This window comes from Macaca thibetana, chromosome 1 (assembly GCF_024542745.1).
Source record: "Macaca thibetana thibetana isolate TM-01 chromosome 1, ASM2454274v1, whole genome shotgun sequence".
Taxonomy (NCBI): Eukaryota; Metazoa; Chordata; class Mammalia; order Primates; family Cercopithecidae; genus Macaca; species Macaca thibetana.
The window spans coordinates 80,396,469-80,417,542 of NC_065578.1; positions in this window are offsets into that span (position 1 = coordinate 80,396,469).

A 21,074-nucleotide genomic window follows, 5' to 3' on the forward strand; every position below is an offset into this window, starting at 1 on the left:
CCTATGTAAATGAAGAGGCTGAAGTAAAGTTACAAAGTCATTTACTAGGTTTGCGCCCTCTGTAAATGGAGAGGATATTTGCTGTCATAGCTGAAGTGTTTCCATTTGATTTAGTTCTAGGAAGTCAACGTGAATCGGCCTTACGTTTCCTGCCTCCAGACCCTATTCTCCTGCCTCAGTATCTTTTTAAAAGATTTTGTGAATATCGTTAACTACTACAATCAGGTGGACAAATACTTTTACGAGGAAAACTTTTAAAGTGTGTAGAGATTTTCTTGGATCTCTGTCGCAGTAGCCTTCCTTTCTTAAGACAGCTCCCTTATTCTTGAGTCCAGAGAGCTAAGCACTCACTTTATCTTCACTAGGAGCTACTATCCTTGCTTTCAATTTAGTCACAGGTAATTTGATATATGTCAGTTTATGTATTAGATGCAAACTATGAATGTTTAATCCTAGGCAGCCCATGTCATCTTTGTGCTTCAAGTTTCTTGACCAAATCTTAGGTCTAGAACAATGCAATCTATGGCTTCTATGGCTGAAGATGTAGAATTTAATGCAAACATTGTAATGGGAAAATTGTTGACTACATCCTGTGTTAATAAAATTGTTTCCCATTTTCCAAACTAACTAATGCAGTGGAAAAGTCTAGATACTAACTGTGGACTCTGGATCAATTTGCTTCTATCAATCAGTAACTCTAATTCAGTCCATGTTCAAATGACCTTAAGAAAAGAAAATCAGTACCTATATCTTGTCAAATGCAGGGTTTTTTTTTGTAATGAGCTAGGATAGGCTAGGACTGTCCTGCAGTAACAAACAGCTCTAAAATGTTAATGTCATCAAACAAGAAGAGCTTCTTTCTTGTTCAGACTAAAAGGTCATTGAAAGCACGCAAGGGGTGTCTTGCTCATTATACACAATATGGGATTCAGGCTGAATGAAGAGCCACTATTTCCAGCAGTGCCACTTCCTGAGTCCATGGAAAAAGAGCTTCAGGGAGCAATTAAAATGTTCTAGCCTAGATATGACATACTGGTGGCTCACTGGCCAAAAGTAGTCACATGGCCTCAAGGGGCAGGGGGAGGGGGCTATGTGGATTGCATGCCAATTACAAGAAGTACAATTCTACATATGTCCTAGAGGAGGGAGAACCAGAAATACTTTGATGAACAACTTAGTGATTACCACAGCACTTCACCACTGGCCTGCCTGAAGGCTTTCTGTGGACTGCTTCATTGAGTTCCAAATACCTGATTCCTTTCTAGCAACTTAGCCTAAGGAATCAGTCCTTCCTGGAAGACTAGCAGACAAATGCTGCTGATCCAAGGAAGGAGAAGGTAGCACATCACGTTGTCTTTTTTATCTGAAATTCTGATTAGTTAAGACATACAGGCTGGTATTGGTATCAGTCTCCTTCCCGACACATGCACAATAGCAACTCCATGAACTGACCTGCCAACATACATCCTAACACTGGTAGAGATGGTACTTTGGTGTCCTATGTCTCTGAGATTTCCCACAGGGAAACTAAGTGTTCCTGGTACTTTCCTGGCATCCTTGAACTTCTACTTCTCTGTGAAATACTTCCACACCAGGAAATCACACACCGTTAATATTCATTTGGAAGATGAAGCAGCTAGAAAACATTTTCTGAGTTGTGCCCTAGTTTTGCTCAAAGGGATTCTATTGATCCTTTCCCAGATATTCTATTAGGTTCCTCAGATTTCACCTCAAAAAATGTAAACCTTAATCCCAACTTCACTGTCTAGTGGGTAGATATGTATACTTTCTACTGGCAGCATGGAATTGCTGCAGTTCAGACATTCACCAGAGATAGAAGCTTGCATTATTTGCTACCTAAAATGATTATGAACTCAGCTAAGCTTTTTTCTTTCTACCTTCATTTGTTTTAAAAGCCTTTTGAGGTGCAATTTACATTCTATAACTACACATATTTAAAATGTACAATTTTATGTGATTTGACTTATATAAACACCAGTCAAGTCATCAATACAATCACAGAATGAACACATCCATCATTCTCAAAAGTTTCCTGGTGCCCCTTTTTTGATTCCTTTCTTTGGTCTTCATCTTCACCTGTCCCCAGGTAATGCATGATGTGCTTTCTGTCACTGTAGATTAATGTTCATTTTCTAGATTTTATATAAAGAGAATCACAGTGTACGTACTTTCTTGTGTGGCTACTTTCATTCAAGCATAGCTATTTTGAGGTTTACCCGTGTTGTTACATGTACCAGGGATCGACTTCCTTTTACTGCTGAGTAGTATTCCATTGAATAAATAGATCACAGTGTGTTTATCCATTTAGTTGTTAATAGACATGTGTGTTTCCAGTTTTTTAATACTACAAATGATTCTACTATGGACATTTGTATAATGGTCTTTGTATGGATATATGCTTTCATTTTGCTGAATAAATACCTACAAGTAAAATGACTAGGTAATTTGGTAGAAGTATATTTTTTAAAACTGCCAAGCTGTTTTCCAAAGTCCCATATCATATATTTTCAAAAGCACTGTATGAAAGTTCCAGTTTCTATAATTTATCTTCCAACACTTGGCATTGCCAATCTTTTCCATTTGATAACATTACAATACATATGTAGTCAGATTTCCATCTGGTTGTGATTTGCATTTCTCTAATGACTAATGAGGTCATCTTTTCATATGCTTATTTGCCACTCAGATATCATTTTTGGTGAAGTATCTCTTCAAATCTTTTGCCCATTTCTTTCAAATGTTTGTTTTCTTATTGAGACTCTATTTTTTTGTTTAAAATATTTAGATTTTGAGACAATCACAAACTTATACAACACTTTATAGAAGTATATATACAAAGACACAATTGTCCTCACCCATTGGAGAGTAAGTAGTCAACCTGATTCTGCATCACCTCTTAATACATTAATGTGTATTTCCTACAGAAGAGATTATCACACATAACGACAGCACATCCATCAAATCCAGGAAATTAACATTTGTGTATTATCACCATTTACTATTCAGGACTTACCCAAGTAAGTTTGGCCAATTATTCCAATAATGCCTTATAAAGCAAAAAATTCCAACTCAGAATCACATGTAGCCGGGTATTATGTAATAGCCATGTATTTTTAGTTTCCTTAAATCTACAACATTTCTTCTTTCTTTTTCAGCCTTTAGGACCTTAAAACTTTTAAAGAAGGCAGGTCAATTATTTTGTAGGATGTCCTTCAGTTTAGGTTTCAATTCTGGTTGTACGTTTTTGACAAGAATATAACAGAAATAATGCTGAAGTTTCATATTTATATATTACTGTTTTTTCAAAACACCTTTATTGAGGCATAATTGATAAACAATAAACTACTCACACTTAAAGTATTCATTAAACTTTAACCTATGCATACATTGTTACCAAAATCAAGATAATAAACATACCCTTGACTTTCCCAAAATGATCCTGGAGCCCTTTGTTATGCCTCTGCTCGGGCCTTCTCTCCCAACCCCAAACAACAAATGATCTGTTATCTGTCACTGTATATTTGTTTGTATTTTCTATATAAAAGAAATTATACATTATGCACTATTCTTTGAATTCTTTCACTTGACATCCTTATTTTGAGATTCATTCATGTTGTAACATGTATCAACATTTATTCCTCTTTATTTATGAGGGAATATTCTATTGCATAGTATACCACAGTTGTTGGAACCTGTTGATGGACATTTGGGTGGTTTCCACATTTTTACTTTTAAAATAAAGCTGCTATGAACAGTCATGCATGACTTTGTGTGGACATATGCTTTTATTTTTCCTGGGAAAATATCTTGGCATGAAATAGCTGAATCACATGGTAAGTGTATGTTTAACATTTTAAGAAATTGCCAAATATTTTTCCAAAGTAGTTGTGCCATTTTACATCCACCAGCTGGGTGAAAGATCCAGTTTCTTAACTTCTTCACCAGCACTTGGGAGGGTCAGACTTTTAAAGTTTAGCCATTCTAAAAGGTGAGCAGTGGATCCCTTCATGGTTCAGTTTGCATTTCCAAAAATTCTCTACATTGAGAATTTTTCTATGTGTTTATTTGTTATCCATAGATCATGAGCTGTTAACAAATCACTCAAAATATGCTTGTTAGAGAAATGTTAATATTATATTCATAAAGAAAATGTGTGGTTCTGTATCACAATTCCCTATGGCTTTTTTTTCTTTACAGATCAGAGGAGTTCAAAATATGTGTTTTCTTTTTTTTCGTTCCTTATCATCAGTGGTACATGCCTCTGCATTGAAGAGTTGAAAACCTAGAGCCCCTTTCTTTTGGAGCTCTTCAAAATTAGTTATTAAAGTACAAAAAGACCTAGGTATCTCCCTCAAAGCATTTTTTATGGATGCTATGGTTTGTTGCTACTTATTTATTTACTTCAGTATGCAAAGTTTATGATTAAAAGCAGAGAAAGGTTCTCAGAAATACAAAAGTAAAGACATTTTCCACATACTCTGTTGGCTTTCTTTCTCAAATAGCAGGTTTTTTGTTTTTTTTTTATTTTTATTTTTTTTTCAGTCAAGGCTATCTTAATTTCCTCCAAGGCACTGAATTTCATGATGCTAGGTGCAAGGAAGTGATTCTGGAAATTAAATATCTAACCAATGCTTTAGATACTTTGGAATACAAATAATAACATTCAGAATATGAACAAACCTGTTTCCTCTTTCTCCTTTGCACACAGCTAAACTAGAATCCCAATTGCCCTTTGTAGTTGGCAATAGTCATGTGGTTAAGTTTGGGCCAACTGAATAAAAATAGACATAATATGTGCCACTTCCAGATCTGCTCATAAAAATTCATCCATGTGATCCTCAGCATTCTTTGACCTTCCAGGATGATCTTGTTAAAAGCATTAAAAATTATAGGTCAGCAAGATGGAACAAGACTGAGCACCTGAATCATCATTTGGAGGCAAACCACACATGGATCAGGAACACCGATTTGGTGGATTATGTGAATAATTTCCATTGTCTTAAATCGCTGAAATTTGGGAACTTGTTTGCACAGCCACTAGAGTTATCTTTACTAATGCAGAAGTCACTAGGGTCAGAAAGATACATCAGTAATAAAGTTTCTGCATTTTTCTACCGGTACTTCTTTCTCCTTTTTCGGACTTCAGGCTTCAAGCCCTTGATGGAATGCTGAAGTCCACTGAGACAACAGTGCTTAGAGTTTAATTGAAAGGCATAACTACTGTGCAACAGTCCTTTTAATCAAGATGTTAAAAGGAAACTTTATTAAACTGTGATTGAATATATAAAATTAAGATGTAATGCATTTTAAATATATTAGCTCAAATTGTAAAATATTAAATTAAGATTTGATATATTAAACACAGATTAAACTAGATTGAAAAAAATGCTTTTAAAATCTCAAATACACCAGAGAAATTATTAACCATTTTATTTAAAAGTGAAAATCTAGCAAGTACCAAGTGACAAAATGGGGAGTTTTCAAGGGAAACTGGTTGCACTGGGGACATAGTAGTTGCTCCCTGAGGTAAATGAGACTATTGAAAGACTAAAGCTGACATTTGATTCTGGATTAAAGAGAATAAAAGCAAAATGTAATGATACGTTGAATTCCACCAGATCCCGTGAGATACTAGTGGCAATGCCAACCCTGATGGTGAGCACGTGGCTCATCTATTTAGAGTTATTCTCTTTTCCCACACCAAACATAAAAACCCCTTGAAAATGATTTTGTTGTTTGTGTTTATATTTTTGTGAGATAAGCTGGCTCTCTGCTGACACCAACCCTTAAGTCTAGCAGGAAACTTTTCACAGGGGGAAAAGAAAATGGAAAGAATGGTATTTAAAACTAAAAAAATGACATGATTGCATTTTTCCTGTTTAACCCTGAAGATAAATGAATGCAAATATACTTTTTTACTAAATAAGAATAAGTTCTGGTGCAACCCTTTAAATAGATGTTGCTTCATCCAATTTTTACAATGTTCCTGTAAGAAAATTATTATTTGTCCAATTATACAGATGAGGAAATTACAAATCAGAGAGGAGAAGATATTTTCCAAGAATAAAACAGCTAGAAAGTGATGTAACCCAACCCAAGGCTTTATTTTATTCCAAATTTCATGCTCTTTCCTCTCCCCATTAATGCAACACCGTGTGTGTGTGTGTGTGTGTGTGTGTGTGTGTGTGTGTGTGTGGTGTCTATGCTGGACTATGACAGTGATGTCTACGTTGGGCTACAACAGTGGTCTATATTATGGCTGAATTATATCTGTGAAGGAAGTAAGACAATATTCTCAGAGGGACAAGTAATAATCTGTGCATAATCACAGATTACAATAGTAAATAATAATTATAGCAGTTACTATTTATTAAACACTAAATGATGTGAGACACAATGATAAATACTTTGCAATACTTCATTAGATTATCTGAACAATTTATAAAATCGGAGAACAGCATGGGGGAAACTGCTCCCATGATCCAATTACTTCCACCTGGTCCTTCCCTTGACACTTGGGGATTATTATAATTCAAGGTGAGATTTGGGTGGGGAGACACAGTCAAACCATATTGGCATCTATCTTATAAAAAGGGCTTAAAAGTATTTGTTGAATAAATTAGTCAACCAAATAGTTATCAAATGTCACATTTGTGCTGAACATATATTCATGCTAAAAAAAAATTGCCTAAAAAAAAGAAGACATGGTGTCTATTTCAAGTGGCTTACAATCATCCAATTTAGTAGTAATATAGAATAGTATAAAGGCATAGAAATAGATTCGAATTTGTAATTCCACATTTGCCAGTACCAAAATTGTGAACGTCATAATTTTTTTGGTATATGTCTTCACGGCCTCCCAAAGCCAAAAGGTTAGATTATGTAATAAAAAGCTAACTTCCCACTCTTACAATCTGTCACTACCCTCAAAGTAAGTCAGTTCGTGATAGCACTATGCAGTTTATATGTGTAAATCACTGGCATTTAGCAGGAATTGGTTTGAAGGATTTGCAAATTACAACATATTCCACTTCAGGAAAAAGGCGTATAAATCTGTTAAGATTTTTGAATGGTTATAAATAGCAGAAAGGTTGATCTAGTCATTTTACTTTTGTGATTTTATTTAATCCTAAACTCTGAGTTTCAGTCTTCTCATCTTTATAATGGAGATTCTGTGAAGAAATAAAAAATCTTAACCAGAAATAAGCACATAGTAGATGCTAGGCAAATGTAATTTTCCTTTTCCTTTCTGCCTCCAATTATTTTCTTGTGACATCTAAAGACATTTAAAAATAATCTTTGTCCCTCTAATCCATTACATACAGACTGATGTTCAAAACATTTAACAACCAATAAAGCATCAAAACTGACCAATCAAAACAGGACCCTGCCTTCTTATCAGAGATTCAGTTCCAATCAGTCTTCGGGGGCTGGACAGCTGTGTTCATCCACTTACCTCACTGTGACTGAGCAATGGTATGGTATAGTAGCAAAGCTTTGATATTCCATCCAAAACTCCAATTTTAAAATTCAGCATTATCCTTGAGCTTCACACTTTTCTCAACACCAACTTTTACTGTATTTATTTTCATTAGAAAATTGAAAAATAAAAAAAGAATATTTTCTCTTCATTGCAATCATGAAGATTTAGCCCAGCAACAAATACTGATCAAGTGCCTATATTGTACAAGGCAATATAAAATTGACTGCTGGTAGAAATGAGAACAACTGGCAAAAACGAACATTCAGAATCTGTAGCTTGATTCCACTATAGTAAAATGACAAATTTCATCATCTATAAATTACAATAGAAATATAATTTCATGAAATATTAGGTAGTGGTCAATGGTTCCCAACAATTTATCAGCATAGATTATTTAGATTTTGGCCAACAGCTCTAAAATTTGAAGTATGAGCCAATTAAATTATTTAAATAAAAGTGTTTTAGCCATAACATGATCAAAGAGAGTCTTAAACATTGTGGGATATAATCCTCTTGATTGAAGATTGTATGTGTACGACCCCTTAGGTTTTATTGTCATCCCACCAAATATTGTTTCACAAATATTTAGACTAATTTATCCAGGATATTTTTGTCCTGCTCCTCTACTGAATAACACAAGACAAAAGTGTTGCTAAAGAAGTTAACAAAAGACCATTGCTGGTTATGACACAAAGGCATTTCACATTTCTTGAGGAAAGGGATGATAAAGGAAATAAGTCACTAGTTGATCATAACTTGGCAGAAAATTGCTAAGTATACAAATACTACTTAAGAACAGAGAAAAAACCTTATTAATGAAATGTCACAAAATATCACAGTTCATTAGTCCTAACTTCCTGATGTCTGCTGAACTAACTATAGACTTTAAAATAATTTATTTCATGCATACGTATTTTAAAATACCAAAAATCTTAATCATCAAATTCACGAAATATGAAAATTAATAATTATTGAAAAAGCAATTTTAATATATCTTAAAGCTTCTTACTTGAAGATTATAATGAGCAAAATATCTAAATTCAACCAAATTAATTATTATGAAGCAGCTTTAAGCTTTAATTTTAATTCTTGGATTTACTGAACTCAAGAAAGTATTTGGCAACCTGTGTATGAGTTATGTATATTGTAATTAAAGCTGTAAATGTATTCATAAGCACATTTATAAAAATTGTAATGGTGTGTGTTTAGAATCTTTGATTTTGTTAACCTTAAAGTTGCAAGAAGAGTAAAAATCTCTTGAAAGTACCATATCTTTATAACTTCATTTTATTCTTTATTTCTTTGTAGTACTTAAGTAAGAATTTTCTTGGTCAGTGGTAGCAGGATTTTTCTTATTGCACAAGCTTCCATGTAGATGAGACCTTTTTTATTCCTTAAGTGTCTTATTCTTTTTTGAGCTATTATAATTCTGAGATAGGCATTAAAATTAAATAAAACAATGGAAATTGTGTGTGGAAATACCCACATTTGGTTACACCAACATATTTTCTTATTTTTGCTTAGAAACAAAGGGAAAATAATGTGTTAGATTCCCTCATTTTCTATGTCTCTTTCTAAACCCTGGGTCTCTAAGTCAGCTGAAATGAAATCAAATAATAAATAATATGGTTTGGCTCTGTGTCCCCACTCAAATCTCATCTGAATTGTAATCCCCATGCGTCAGGGGAGGCTGGTGGGAAGTGATTGCATAATAAGGGCGAATTTCTCCCTTGCTGTTCTAGTGGTAGTGCATAAGTTCTCTGATAGTTTAAAAGAGTGCAGCATTTTCCCTGAACTCTCTCTCTCCTTCTGCCATGCCTTGCTTCCCCTTCATCTTCTGCCATGATTGTAAGTTTCCTGAAGCCTCCCCAGCCATGCAGAACTGTGAGTCAATTAAACCTCTTTTCTTTATAAATTACATAGTATCCGGTAGTTCCTTACGGCAGTGTGAAAACAGACTAACACAACCAATAAATATTCCTCTAACTATAAAATCAAACTAAAAATCTGATCTTATAAATTATTTTGAATTCTACCCCAGCAATATTATTTTCATTCTAACATATGTTAGAGAAGTAAAATACATCATGAATAATATTTCCCTTGAGGATCTTTCTGCATCTACTTTTCATAATTTTTTTCTTGCATTTACCCCTAGGGATCATCCTTCTCATAAGGTTTATAATTATGAGCATCTTGCCTATAAATATTATATTTAAAAGATTTAAGCCATGTCTATATCCCTTCTTACACCATGCAAATGTGCATGTACTCGAATATGAATATCACAGTTCGCTAGTTGCTCACTTAACTAAAATATTTCTGTTTAAAACAACATAAAATCATATATTCAGAATTTAAGCCTAGAGTTCTATAACACAATGTACAATTTAAGTAATAGAAATAAAACTTTTCACTTGGCTTTAATAGGAATGCTATTTTCAGTTGATGGCACAGCATTTGCTTAGCAACAACACTAGCTTCCATTTCATTTTAGAAGACTTGATCTAGTTTGAACATTATGCATGTATTTTGGCTGAAAGGAAAGTTATCACAGGTGTATGCCTTCAATTTGCAAGAGTGCTTGCAAAAGCAAGCTATCTGAACTAAGACCGCCATATCAGATAGTGAAGATATCATCAAAATGTTTCCTTTGTGTTATGTTCAAATGAAAATCATTCTACCTACTGAGCATAAGAACTGGAATCTTCAGCAAAAGTTAAAGGGGTTTCAGCCTTCTGATATTCAGGTTTGGCTTGTGGGATTAAGAAAGTAACTGAGGCTCAACTAAATAATAAATTACTAATTCAAATGTCAGGCATCAATGGTCTGAAATAAATAGTGTTTACCAAGAAATTCCAAGGGAGAGGCTGACATCAGTAGATGTTCAATAAAAAATTTCTTGAATAAATGGGTAAATAAATACTCAAGGTCACAGGAGACAAAGTTTCATTTTCACAGGATATTTGTCACTGCTCTCTTTTCACATCTTCACTGTGGGAGCTGCACAGTACCTATTGACGGATAGACTTACCAAGGAGGAGAGAAACCACAGGCTTACAAAGCTCCCAGTTACATAGAGTCAGAAGTGCTAAAAATGATCAGAGATTTTTATGTACACCTTCGCACTTTTTTTTTTTTTTTTGTAAAAGCAAAGGGAAGTTGTTCAGATTGTCAATGGAATTTTGAGATGCAAAAATTAAAATATTGTGAAAGAATACTGTGAAGTATGCAGAACAAACATTGCCAGCTATTGTCTTGCCCCTTTGAAGTTTGACATTCGCCATTGAAACCAAAAAAAAGAAAAGGTAGAAGCATTGTACATAACTTTGAACAATCAATTTAAAGACAGCAGACACAGAATTAAAATGAAGAATAACTTCATTTTTAAAAAATAGCAGGAGTCTTTTTCACAGTTGGGAATTTGGTGTGGAGTTGAATGATGAATAAGATAACATATTAGAAAGTGAGTTTGCAAGAAGGTGAAAATAAAAAGTTTAGGGAATATCTGTAAATACATAAGTTTGGTGCACAAAATTTGTACAAGAATGACAAAAAAGGTAGTACTGGTTGAGTCTATTTTTTAAGTCCAAAATGTTATACATTTTAAAAAGTAGGTATTTTAATTATTTTGACCAAAAAAAAGTCACATAAAAATTGCTATCAAACACTGTGAAGCAACACTGTGCAAGAGTTTGAGACACAAAGAGAAGAGGAATATATACAGTAGAAACTGAAGAAGGAACTGAGATGACAGAAAATAATTATTCAAATTGGAGTCTGTCCAGGATACTGAAACTAGAACAAGAGCCATGTGGAGATCATCATATAGAGTTTGAAGAAATTGCATACAGAGGCTTTGTATGGAATAACAGAGTCATATACACATGTATAAGTGCTATGGAACACTAACACACGTGTGTAATTCCATACAAGGAGGAGGTGATTCTGGAGTCTATTATATTTTGACTCAGAAACTAAATGATAGACCATTATAGTCGCAATCACTATTCAGTAACTAAGACATCTAATATATTGAGAGATTGAATTTTGCTATTACACACGTATAAGTGTGGAAACTAACACACGTGTGTAATTCCATGAATATCAAGTCCTGCCCCAAGCTGATCTCTTCTTGAGTAACCAAGTATACCATATAAGGGAAGGGAAAAGAAAAGGAGGACTAAAATAAAATGTTCTCAAAAAAGCAGGGTTTATTTTTTATTTTGAATTATTAAGTAAAAAGGATATGCCATAAAATAAGATTTGTATATATTTTTCAATATTTCAACTTATTTAGCAATTTTATGATCACAAAAGTTTTGTAATTCATCTTCAGTCTCCAGAAGATCCTTTGATGCCTATGGTTCATGTTCTAATGGTCTCATTACAATATCAAATCTATTAAGCCTCTTTAATATAAGATGGAAGGAAAAATGCTGAGGGCTTTGGAGGCAGGCACTCTGAATTCACCAATGCAGACTTGCTCCTAGTGATTAAGGGGCCTGGATTCCAAATGGAAACAAAAAATTCCCAAAACCTCTTCCCACCATTGAATATTCCACTCTTCCACTTCCTTGTCTAAAGTAGTGAAGTGATCACAGTAGCAATGAGACTATGTAAAAGTCAAATGAGCTAAAGGAAATCATAGCTCCTTTGGAGGCATGAGGACATGGAAAATCTCCATTCCCAAGAAGCTGTGAGATCATGTCTGATTTAAGTCCCAATCCTAAACAAACCAGGCCTCATGCTGGGTTTCATGTGTAGAATTTCATGTCCAATCCCTGTAATGAGGTGATAAGGCCTGTGTCACAGTTAGTCAGTAGCAGGCGATGGCAATTAACAGGATTGCACTAACCTGGAGATGCGCCAAGCTGGCAAAAAAAGGATTAGAAAGTAAATGAAGTGAACAACCACGAACCAGCAAATAGGGCTTAATGGACAGTACAAGTCAGTGAGGCAAGAATGGGCCAATTTGCTCTCATTGATTTTCACTGCCCATTGAGCTGCATTCCTTTTTTGCTTTCTAATGCATTTATCTTGGCCTAGGCACGTTCTCTGGCTGTCATCCTGGGGACAATTCCATTGACCGCAACAACTCAGTGAATGACTGAGGGGGACCAAAGTATGATTTGACCTCCAGAGCTCTCTTTCAGGCATCATGATGCAATGTTGTGATGACTTGGAGAGTCAGAGACAGAAATTCCAATGGGGCCTCATATTAGACCCAGAAAATCATACGGTTGAAGAGACTTTCATGAGAAGAATGCAAGTACAAATAGCAGAGTTTCATTCAACTTGTGTGTTCTACTTGATTTATAAATAATTCGCAAAGTAATGAAAACACTCTAACCTGTCATTGTCCATGGTTCTAAGCAATCTCCAATGGAAGCACCAAATGACTTCTGCTATCCAGAATAACTAAATGTTGATGACAATTTGTTGTTCACTAATTATAATAAGAGGAAAGTCATGCAGCTATTTAAACTCTAAGAATAAAGAAATTTTAAGTGCCAGCTTGGTTGGGATACTGAGAGTATTTCAGTATTTCGGTATCCTCTGTAATAAACCCTTATTCTACTCCTTCTATTCATATTCATATTATTTTCTCATCTCCTCTTGTCTCCTGGCCATTTTCCTCTTTATTTATTTTTCTTTTGCTGTCTCTTCTCTCTCTCTACTTCATCCCTACTGGATGCTTTTTTACTTTTTAATTCCCTTACTTTAAATGGAAATGTACTCCAAAGGTAAATAAGCTATCCACTACATTGCAAGCCAATCAGGAAAATTTGCATCTGTCCACTGGATTATTCAAGAATTATGTTCAGAGTAATTTCCCCATACCCTGCCATTTGTGCTTACTCTCAGAATAAAGTGGCTTCTGAGATTTCGAAATTTCATCAGTTGCTTATGGGAGAAAACAATCTCTATCCAAGTTGTAGTGAAACTGACTGACTTGTGAACCTGAGTCAAGTTTCATGTCTTTAAAAGACAAACAAGACAGAAAACATGTGTCTACCCAGAATAAGTGCTTTTCTTGTGTTAAGAACTAAAAGACTGCGCACAGATAACTGTGGTTTGTATTTACCTCAGTATGAATTTATCTGTGAAAGGAATCACATTGGTACCTTCAGCAATTCAGATTCTTTCATCATTACAGAGAGATTTAGTATCCTCCAATGCTGCTTAAGGAAGCCTCTGAGTTTTTCCAGGATGTGCTGAAAGGTCAGACCTTACTTAGCTGGTAACAGTTAATGAGTTTCCAACCTGACAAGGAATGACTGCAGGCCTGAAAAAGATTTTGTTTTTCAAGCTAATTAACAGGTATTTTTTATAAGTCCAGTAAGATAATTTATTTCTCTAGTCACCTTTGTAAATAATGCCTTATTTGGCACTAGTACACACCAAGAAATGATTAGAGGCAGCTAATAAATCTACTACTTGGTCATAAATATGAGATACCTTTGTTTTTTGTTTCATTTTGTTATAAGCAATTAACAAACAGAGTGGGGGGCGGGTGGATGCGAAGAAGAAGATATGGGTAAATCTTGAATGTTACAGGTTGATATGATTTTTGGATTTGTGTCCCTGCCCAAATCTCACGGGTAATTGTAATCCCCAGAGTTGGAGGAGGTACCTGGTGGGAGGGGACTGAATCTCGGGGGTGGATTTCCCCCTTGCTGTTCTCGTGATAGGGAGTGTGTTTTCATGAGATCTGGTTGTTTAAAATTGTGTGGCACCTCCCCTTTCTCGCTCTTCCTCCTGCTTGGGCATGTAAGATGTGCGTGCTTCCCTTTCACCTTCCACCACGACTGAAAGTTTTCTGAGGCCTTCCCAGCCATGCTTCCTGTATAGCCTGTTAAACCTCTTTCTTTATAAATTACCCAGTCTCAGATATTTCTTTGTACCACTGCGAGAACAATACACACATCATATTGCATTTGGATATTAGTTTTCTCCTCGCTTATGCTTTGCCTCCCAGTGGACCACTTTTCTACCTTCCATAAAGTAGCTTTGCATTCTTTAAATGCATACTGGGAATTACATGGCCAGCTGCTATGATGTTTCTCTGGGGCTGCTGTTACTGCACCCAGTAGAAGAGATACTGGGAACATACCAAACTTCACAAAAGTGTTAACTGCAGCTGCTTAAGAAAGAAAAAAAAAAGCTGTCTTAATCTAAGTTATGCATTGCATGGCACGTGCATTTGATGTTTCCTTATATGTTTCCAAAGCAGCAAGTGCAACATATCACACTCAAACTGTCACCATCTGAAACACAGAGCAGCACACAGGCAAAACGTTCCAGTAAGACTATTGCACATATACGCCCCACCTGAGGCACCTGGAAATAACTAAACTTCTAAACATAATGTAGTTTGTAGTTTGCTTTAACAAAATAGAAAGCTTCTGTATTGAAATCAATTTAATTTTAACTGAGATTAATTTATCCTGGTATATACTTCTAATTATTTTATATTCCCCTTGGATTACTTCCAAATATTCTCTGAATGGTTCTTCAATTCTCTGTTTCCTCCCTACCTCCTATTCATTCTCTCAGATTTTCTTCCTAAAAATGCACATTTTTTCCATACATCACTCTTCTACTTAAAAACTGTCAATGGTTTCTCTGTGCCAAAAAATAAAGCTCAAATGCCTTAGCTTGACATTTAAAGTTCTCTGCCGTCCGGCCTCAACTTGCCTGTGGTTGTTGCCTAGTTCCCTGTACATCTAAACATAAATCCTCTGTTTCGAAGTGATCTAATTACTGCTACCCCCTACTCTTTCCATAGCCCCCAGTAAAAAATTCCATGAGTTTTCTGAATGCTGATTATCATTCTCTGTGATTGAAATGACCACTACCCCCTTCCCCTTTTTGTCACACTTTATTCCATCAACCTTCCAGATTCCATTTGCTCTGGAAGGATTTCTCCACATCTGCATAGCTCCTGGAATTAATGGAGCCCCCCTACGGGAAGTGTGGTTCTGGAGAGGAAAACAGGTAAAGTCTAGAAACTAGAAAGAAAGACTGAATTTTTGTTCCAGCACTCTTACACAGCAATAACATGACCTTGAATGAGTCACTTGACCCTGTGATCCTTCATTTCCTCGTTATTAAAATGAGATTAATAACTGCTTTCTATAACAATTTCAAAGTAATATGTCTAAAAAGGTACTTTGAAAATAATAAAGTTTATTTGAATGTAACATATGATAATTTTCTTCTGAACTAGCATTTCCCATGCAATTATAATATACCAGGACTATTCTAATTCATAATAATATTATGGTTGTTAAGCACATTTTTTCCATACATCACTCCTCTACTTAAAATCTATCTCTCTACTGGACTAGAAATACCTTGAAGGCAGAAAACATTAATTCCATTTTTGAATTCTCAGTGTCTAGCATGTAGTTACTACTCATACTGTTGTACACATTTTATAGATAATAGAGCAGAAAGGTTAAGTTAATTGTCTGTGCTAAAACAATGGGCAAGAAGAACTGGGATTCAAACCAAAATAAGTGGATGCCAGAGGCTGCTTTTATCACACTACATGACACTGCCTCTTATGCTATCTTGTAATTAATTATTAACATGTATTTCGTCTTATACACTTCTAGAGGACAATCACCACTACTCATCTTCTTTGTATATTTTATATGACCTCCACTGTCCAGAATGCTTGTCACTTGACTCATTTCCTCATCTCCTTCAGACGTTTGCTCAAATGACACCTTCTCCATGAGATTTTCCCTGACATCTACCCATATTTAGCATTTAAAATACATGAAATTATAGGCCACAGCCTTTCCTATTTACCTCATCCTCTTTATTTTCTCCATACCACTTATCATTTGACAACATCCATGCTTTACATATTTATTTGTTTTTAATTGTCTTGTTCTACTAGAATGTAAGCTCTATGAAGTCATGAATTTTTGTCTGTGTCATTTACTACCGTAACCCCACTGCCTAAAACAGTTCTTTTCATATATTATAAACTCAATAAATATTTGATAATACATTAGTAATTCAGCTTAGTATGTGATTGATCAAGTGATTTGGGAGTTTTCTCAACTGAAGGTTACTGACCTTTGTATTCAGTTGTATAGAACAAGAATACACACAATATCTACAATTGTGACATTCTCTTTAGATGAATCCCTGGATACTGTCAATTGTATTAAGAGGTGCAATAGGCCGGGCACAGTGGCTCACGCCTGTAATCCCAGTCCTGTTGGCGTTCGAGAGGTGGATCACGACATCAAGAGATAGAGACCATGCTGGCCAACATGGTGAAATCCCGTCTCTACTGGTGGGCGCCTGTAGTCCAAGCTACTTGGGAGGCTAAGGTAGGAGAATTCCTTGAACCCAGGAGGAGAAGATTGCAGTGAACCCAGATAGCGCCACTGCACTCCAGCCTGGCGACAGAGCAAGACTCCTTCTCAAAAAAAAAAAAAAAAAAGAGGTACAGTAAATGCACCACAATTCGGATAGGCATGTTGGAATTGTGCTTTTTTAAAATTGCAAATGTGGCAGGCATGGTGGCTCACGTCTGTAATCCCAGAACTTTGGGAGACAGAGGTGGGCGGATCATGAGGTCAGGAGACCGAGACCATCCTGACTAACACAGTGAAACCCCGTTTCTACTAAAAATACAAAAAAATTAGCCGGGCGTGGTGGCGGACACCTATAGTCCCAGCTCCTCGGGAGGCTGAGGCAGGAGAATGGCATGAACCTGGGAGGCAGAGCTTGCAGTGAGCCGAGATCATGCCACTGCACTCCAGCCTGGGCAACAAAGCGAGACTCCGTCAAAAAAAAAAAAAAGCTGCAAATGTGTTTCTTTTTTTTTTTTTAATTTATAATTTATGAATGCGTATTTTATGAGATAAAAGCATCACTATAGGATAAGCTTCTATATTCTATGAAGACTTTGTCCATCATAATATAAATATATCCATGTTGATCACAGGGTAAAATGTAAATTCCTAATCATGAGCTATAAGTCATTTTAGGATGTAGTCTCCACCTGCATATCTACTTTCATCCCTTATCAGTCCCATTTCAGAGGCAAAATAGCACAGCAGCTATACCACAAGCTTTGGAGGCAAGCTACCTGAGATTGCATCCCAGGCTTATCATTAACCTTCTTCATGCCTCATCTTCCTCCAGTAAAATAAAGATAGTTACATTCACTAATTCACAGGATTGTTATGGAGAGAAATGAAACGATCCACACAATACACTTAGAAAACTTTCTAACACAAAGTAAGTTTGTGGTTATTGCTATTTTTATTAATGCCATTTTACAGTCCAGCCACTTGAAGTTCCCTAGCCTTTCTCATGCATCTATGCCTCTTCTTCAGGTTAGAGAAAATATTCATCCCTAACTTATCCAACTGGCAAATTTCTTCTTACCTTTGAGATCTCAACTCAAATGCTGCTTTCTATGAGAAGTCTTTCCTGACTTTGCCATTCAGACTCAGGGATTACTCCTCCAAAGTTCAACATCATATTGTGCATAACTTAATTTTGACAGTTAACATCATGCTTTATTGGTTTGCTTGAAATTCTCTCCTCTACTGGACTAGAAATATCTTGAAGGCAGAAAACAATAATTCCATTTTTGAATTCCCAATGCCTAGCATGTAGTTAACACTCAATGAATATGAATTGACTATATAAATTAATGATTTGAGTTTTCGTTTGTATTTTTATATTTACATTTATTTAGAAATACATGTATTTGTACTCTGCCTAGTTTAAGATTAAATTATTACTTAGATTTTGGACATAAAATGTGAGTGGTATCCATTTTGGGGAAGAAACATTTTTCCCTTATCATGATGTTTTCCTTCTATGTGAAGAAAGCTCTATTTATGCAAATTCTTGGCCCCTCCACCCCCTCATTTATTCCTCCTCACCTGCGAGTTCTTAATCAGACTGAAGAGTTTGGAATGAAAACTGATCCTCCTAGGCCAAGCCCCTCCTTCTCTCTTTCAAGAATGGACTACCCACAAAGAGAATGGGTTCTGGGTTGCTATGGTCAGATAGTCAGCTTGGCTATGAAAACCCAGTCCTCATGGTATAAATTGTATCTTGTGCTGAAAATTTTCCCCAATTTTGAATTTTGATATCAAGAAGCTGGTTTATCTTTAGATATAATCCACGTTGGCAACTGAGAGCAATATTCACAATTAAGTAGATATTTTTTCTTCCAATTGCCTTTCCCTTTGGTCTTATTTCTCAAGTGATTTAGAATTCAGGCATGGAACAATGAAGCTCTTTACTGAACCCTTGAAACTATAAACATCTTTCATAATTTAACTATGTTTGCACTATGACATAAATGAAAATGTATTACTCAACAGTCTTATCGTGTCTACAGTATTGCATGCATGTATCTCAAGCAATGTTGGTGGGTATAAGGGTCTATACAAGGAAGATGCTCACTGTGATTATGAAAAAAAAAATGAAATAAACCTTTTCAATCTACTGTGACACCAAAAGTAGCATGATCTTTTTTACCAATTAAAAAAATCACTCTTCTGATGCTAAAAAATTTCTAGGAGAAAGGAAGCAGAAAATTCATTCATCTGATTGGTACTGTCTTAGAACCTTCAGATACTCCAGGCAACCTCTTGCTTACAAACTTCATTTTCACAGACCCTAACATGCCACTTATCTAGTGAGAATTTCATATCTATGCAGGTTTCATGATTCACTTATTTCACTTTCCATTGAAAATAAACCTTTAATGAATAAAATGTTTTTTTTCCACTTTATTAAGTAAAACATTTAACATAATGCAAAACAATTTTAAGTTGAAGTATCGTATTAGATTGTGTTGATTTGTTAATCAAACATGATGATAGGTGACAGAAGTGGTTTGCATTTGCATTTTATAACATTATAATACTATAAAATATAAGAATAAGAAACTAAACAAATTACAGTTATATTAAAATATATTTTCAGGGAGAGTGGGAAAAATAGTTTCTTATCATCATATATAATTACAGTTCTAAGATTTCACTAAGGAACTATCCCAGAGTTTCAACTTCTATTTGGTAGATTTCATTTTCATATTCATTTTTATACAGATTTTATATATCTCAGTCACATTTCAGCTTATTTTATCTGGAAAAATATGAGCGAGCCATAAATGGCACATTATTACTCATTTCTTTAGTCATTTCTTTACGTTTAGCTAAAATATTTTTTGCTAATATGGGCTATGATTTCAAATTTTGACAGACATTCATAAACACTTTATATAAAAATTATATTTTTCTTCTTTAAACCTAGAGGAGGTAATATAATTGATGAAATACTTGTATACATAGAGCTTATAACATTATCCCAATATATATTAGATGACTTATCTTTAGAAGGCATTGTCCTACAACTATGAAATTACATGAGCTATAGGCCAAATGCTTAGCTTTCATGAAGTTTTCTCAATACCTTCAAAAAGTTTATTAATTCATCCAGTTAACTAAGATACTATTGTGGCTCCTTTATATTAATCAGTATTCTGCCCCAGTATAGATTAATGATATCTGTCCATGATATGTATGTATTAGAAAATCTTTTTAACTGAATAAAATGTCTTGAACATATCTGTCTTGCTCACACTCTTTTTTCTGTGTATATTTTTATCTATAAAATATATGTAGCAGCTATTGTGTTGTACTAAACAAAAACTTCAGTACAAATCTTACTGCACCTACCTTTGCATGCTCAGTTTAATGATACTAAAAGTACAACAACAAACGTGGGAGTCTGAAATTTTTTTAATGTTTAAGGCTGTTATATTGGAAAAGACATGATACAAATGGTATAAATTAATCAACACTTATTAAAATGATACTTAATATTTAACTTAGATGTCACTTTTCCTGCCTCAGGAGACTTGTTAAGAAACTTGGGAATTTTGAAAAATCTGTACATTTACAACTGGAAGAAAAGAAGATATCATTGAAAGAAACAAGATAATCCTCATTCACTGAAAATCCTCGACAAATATTTATCCAAGGGCTTGTGATGTACCTCATATTGTATTTTAGGAAATTGACCCCAGATAATTCCTGATTCTTTTTCTATTTTGTAGAAGTGTTTGCACTAAGTTACCATGTTTGAGATTCCATCATTTTGAAATTCACCTAAGTTAAGCCAGAGACTTCTGTATCAAGAATCTTTTGACTTCGAGTTAATGAAATATTTCTCAAACTCTCTGAGACAAATTGACACTCACTTTCCATTCCCACTTCTTTCTTAGTGCATTTTCTTCTACAGTAATGACTGAAATGCTAAAAACTACGTTTCCCAGACTTCCATCTTAGCTTCTCTATGAGAAAAAGAGATTCTTCCAATTAGTAGTACTGAGAAGCTGCTGAGAAGATGGAAAGGAGAAAAAAAAATCCATGTGTCTATTAACATTTGCTATTTTTGCTGGCCAGCAAGGTCACGAAGTAGAACTTTTCTGCCTCAGCATTCCACTATGTCACGGCTAGTGATGTGGGTGTTAGAAAGCAGTCGGATTGTGGCAGAATGAACAGCCTGA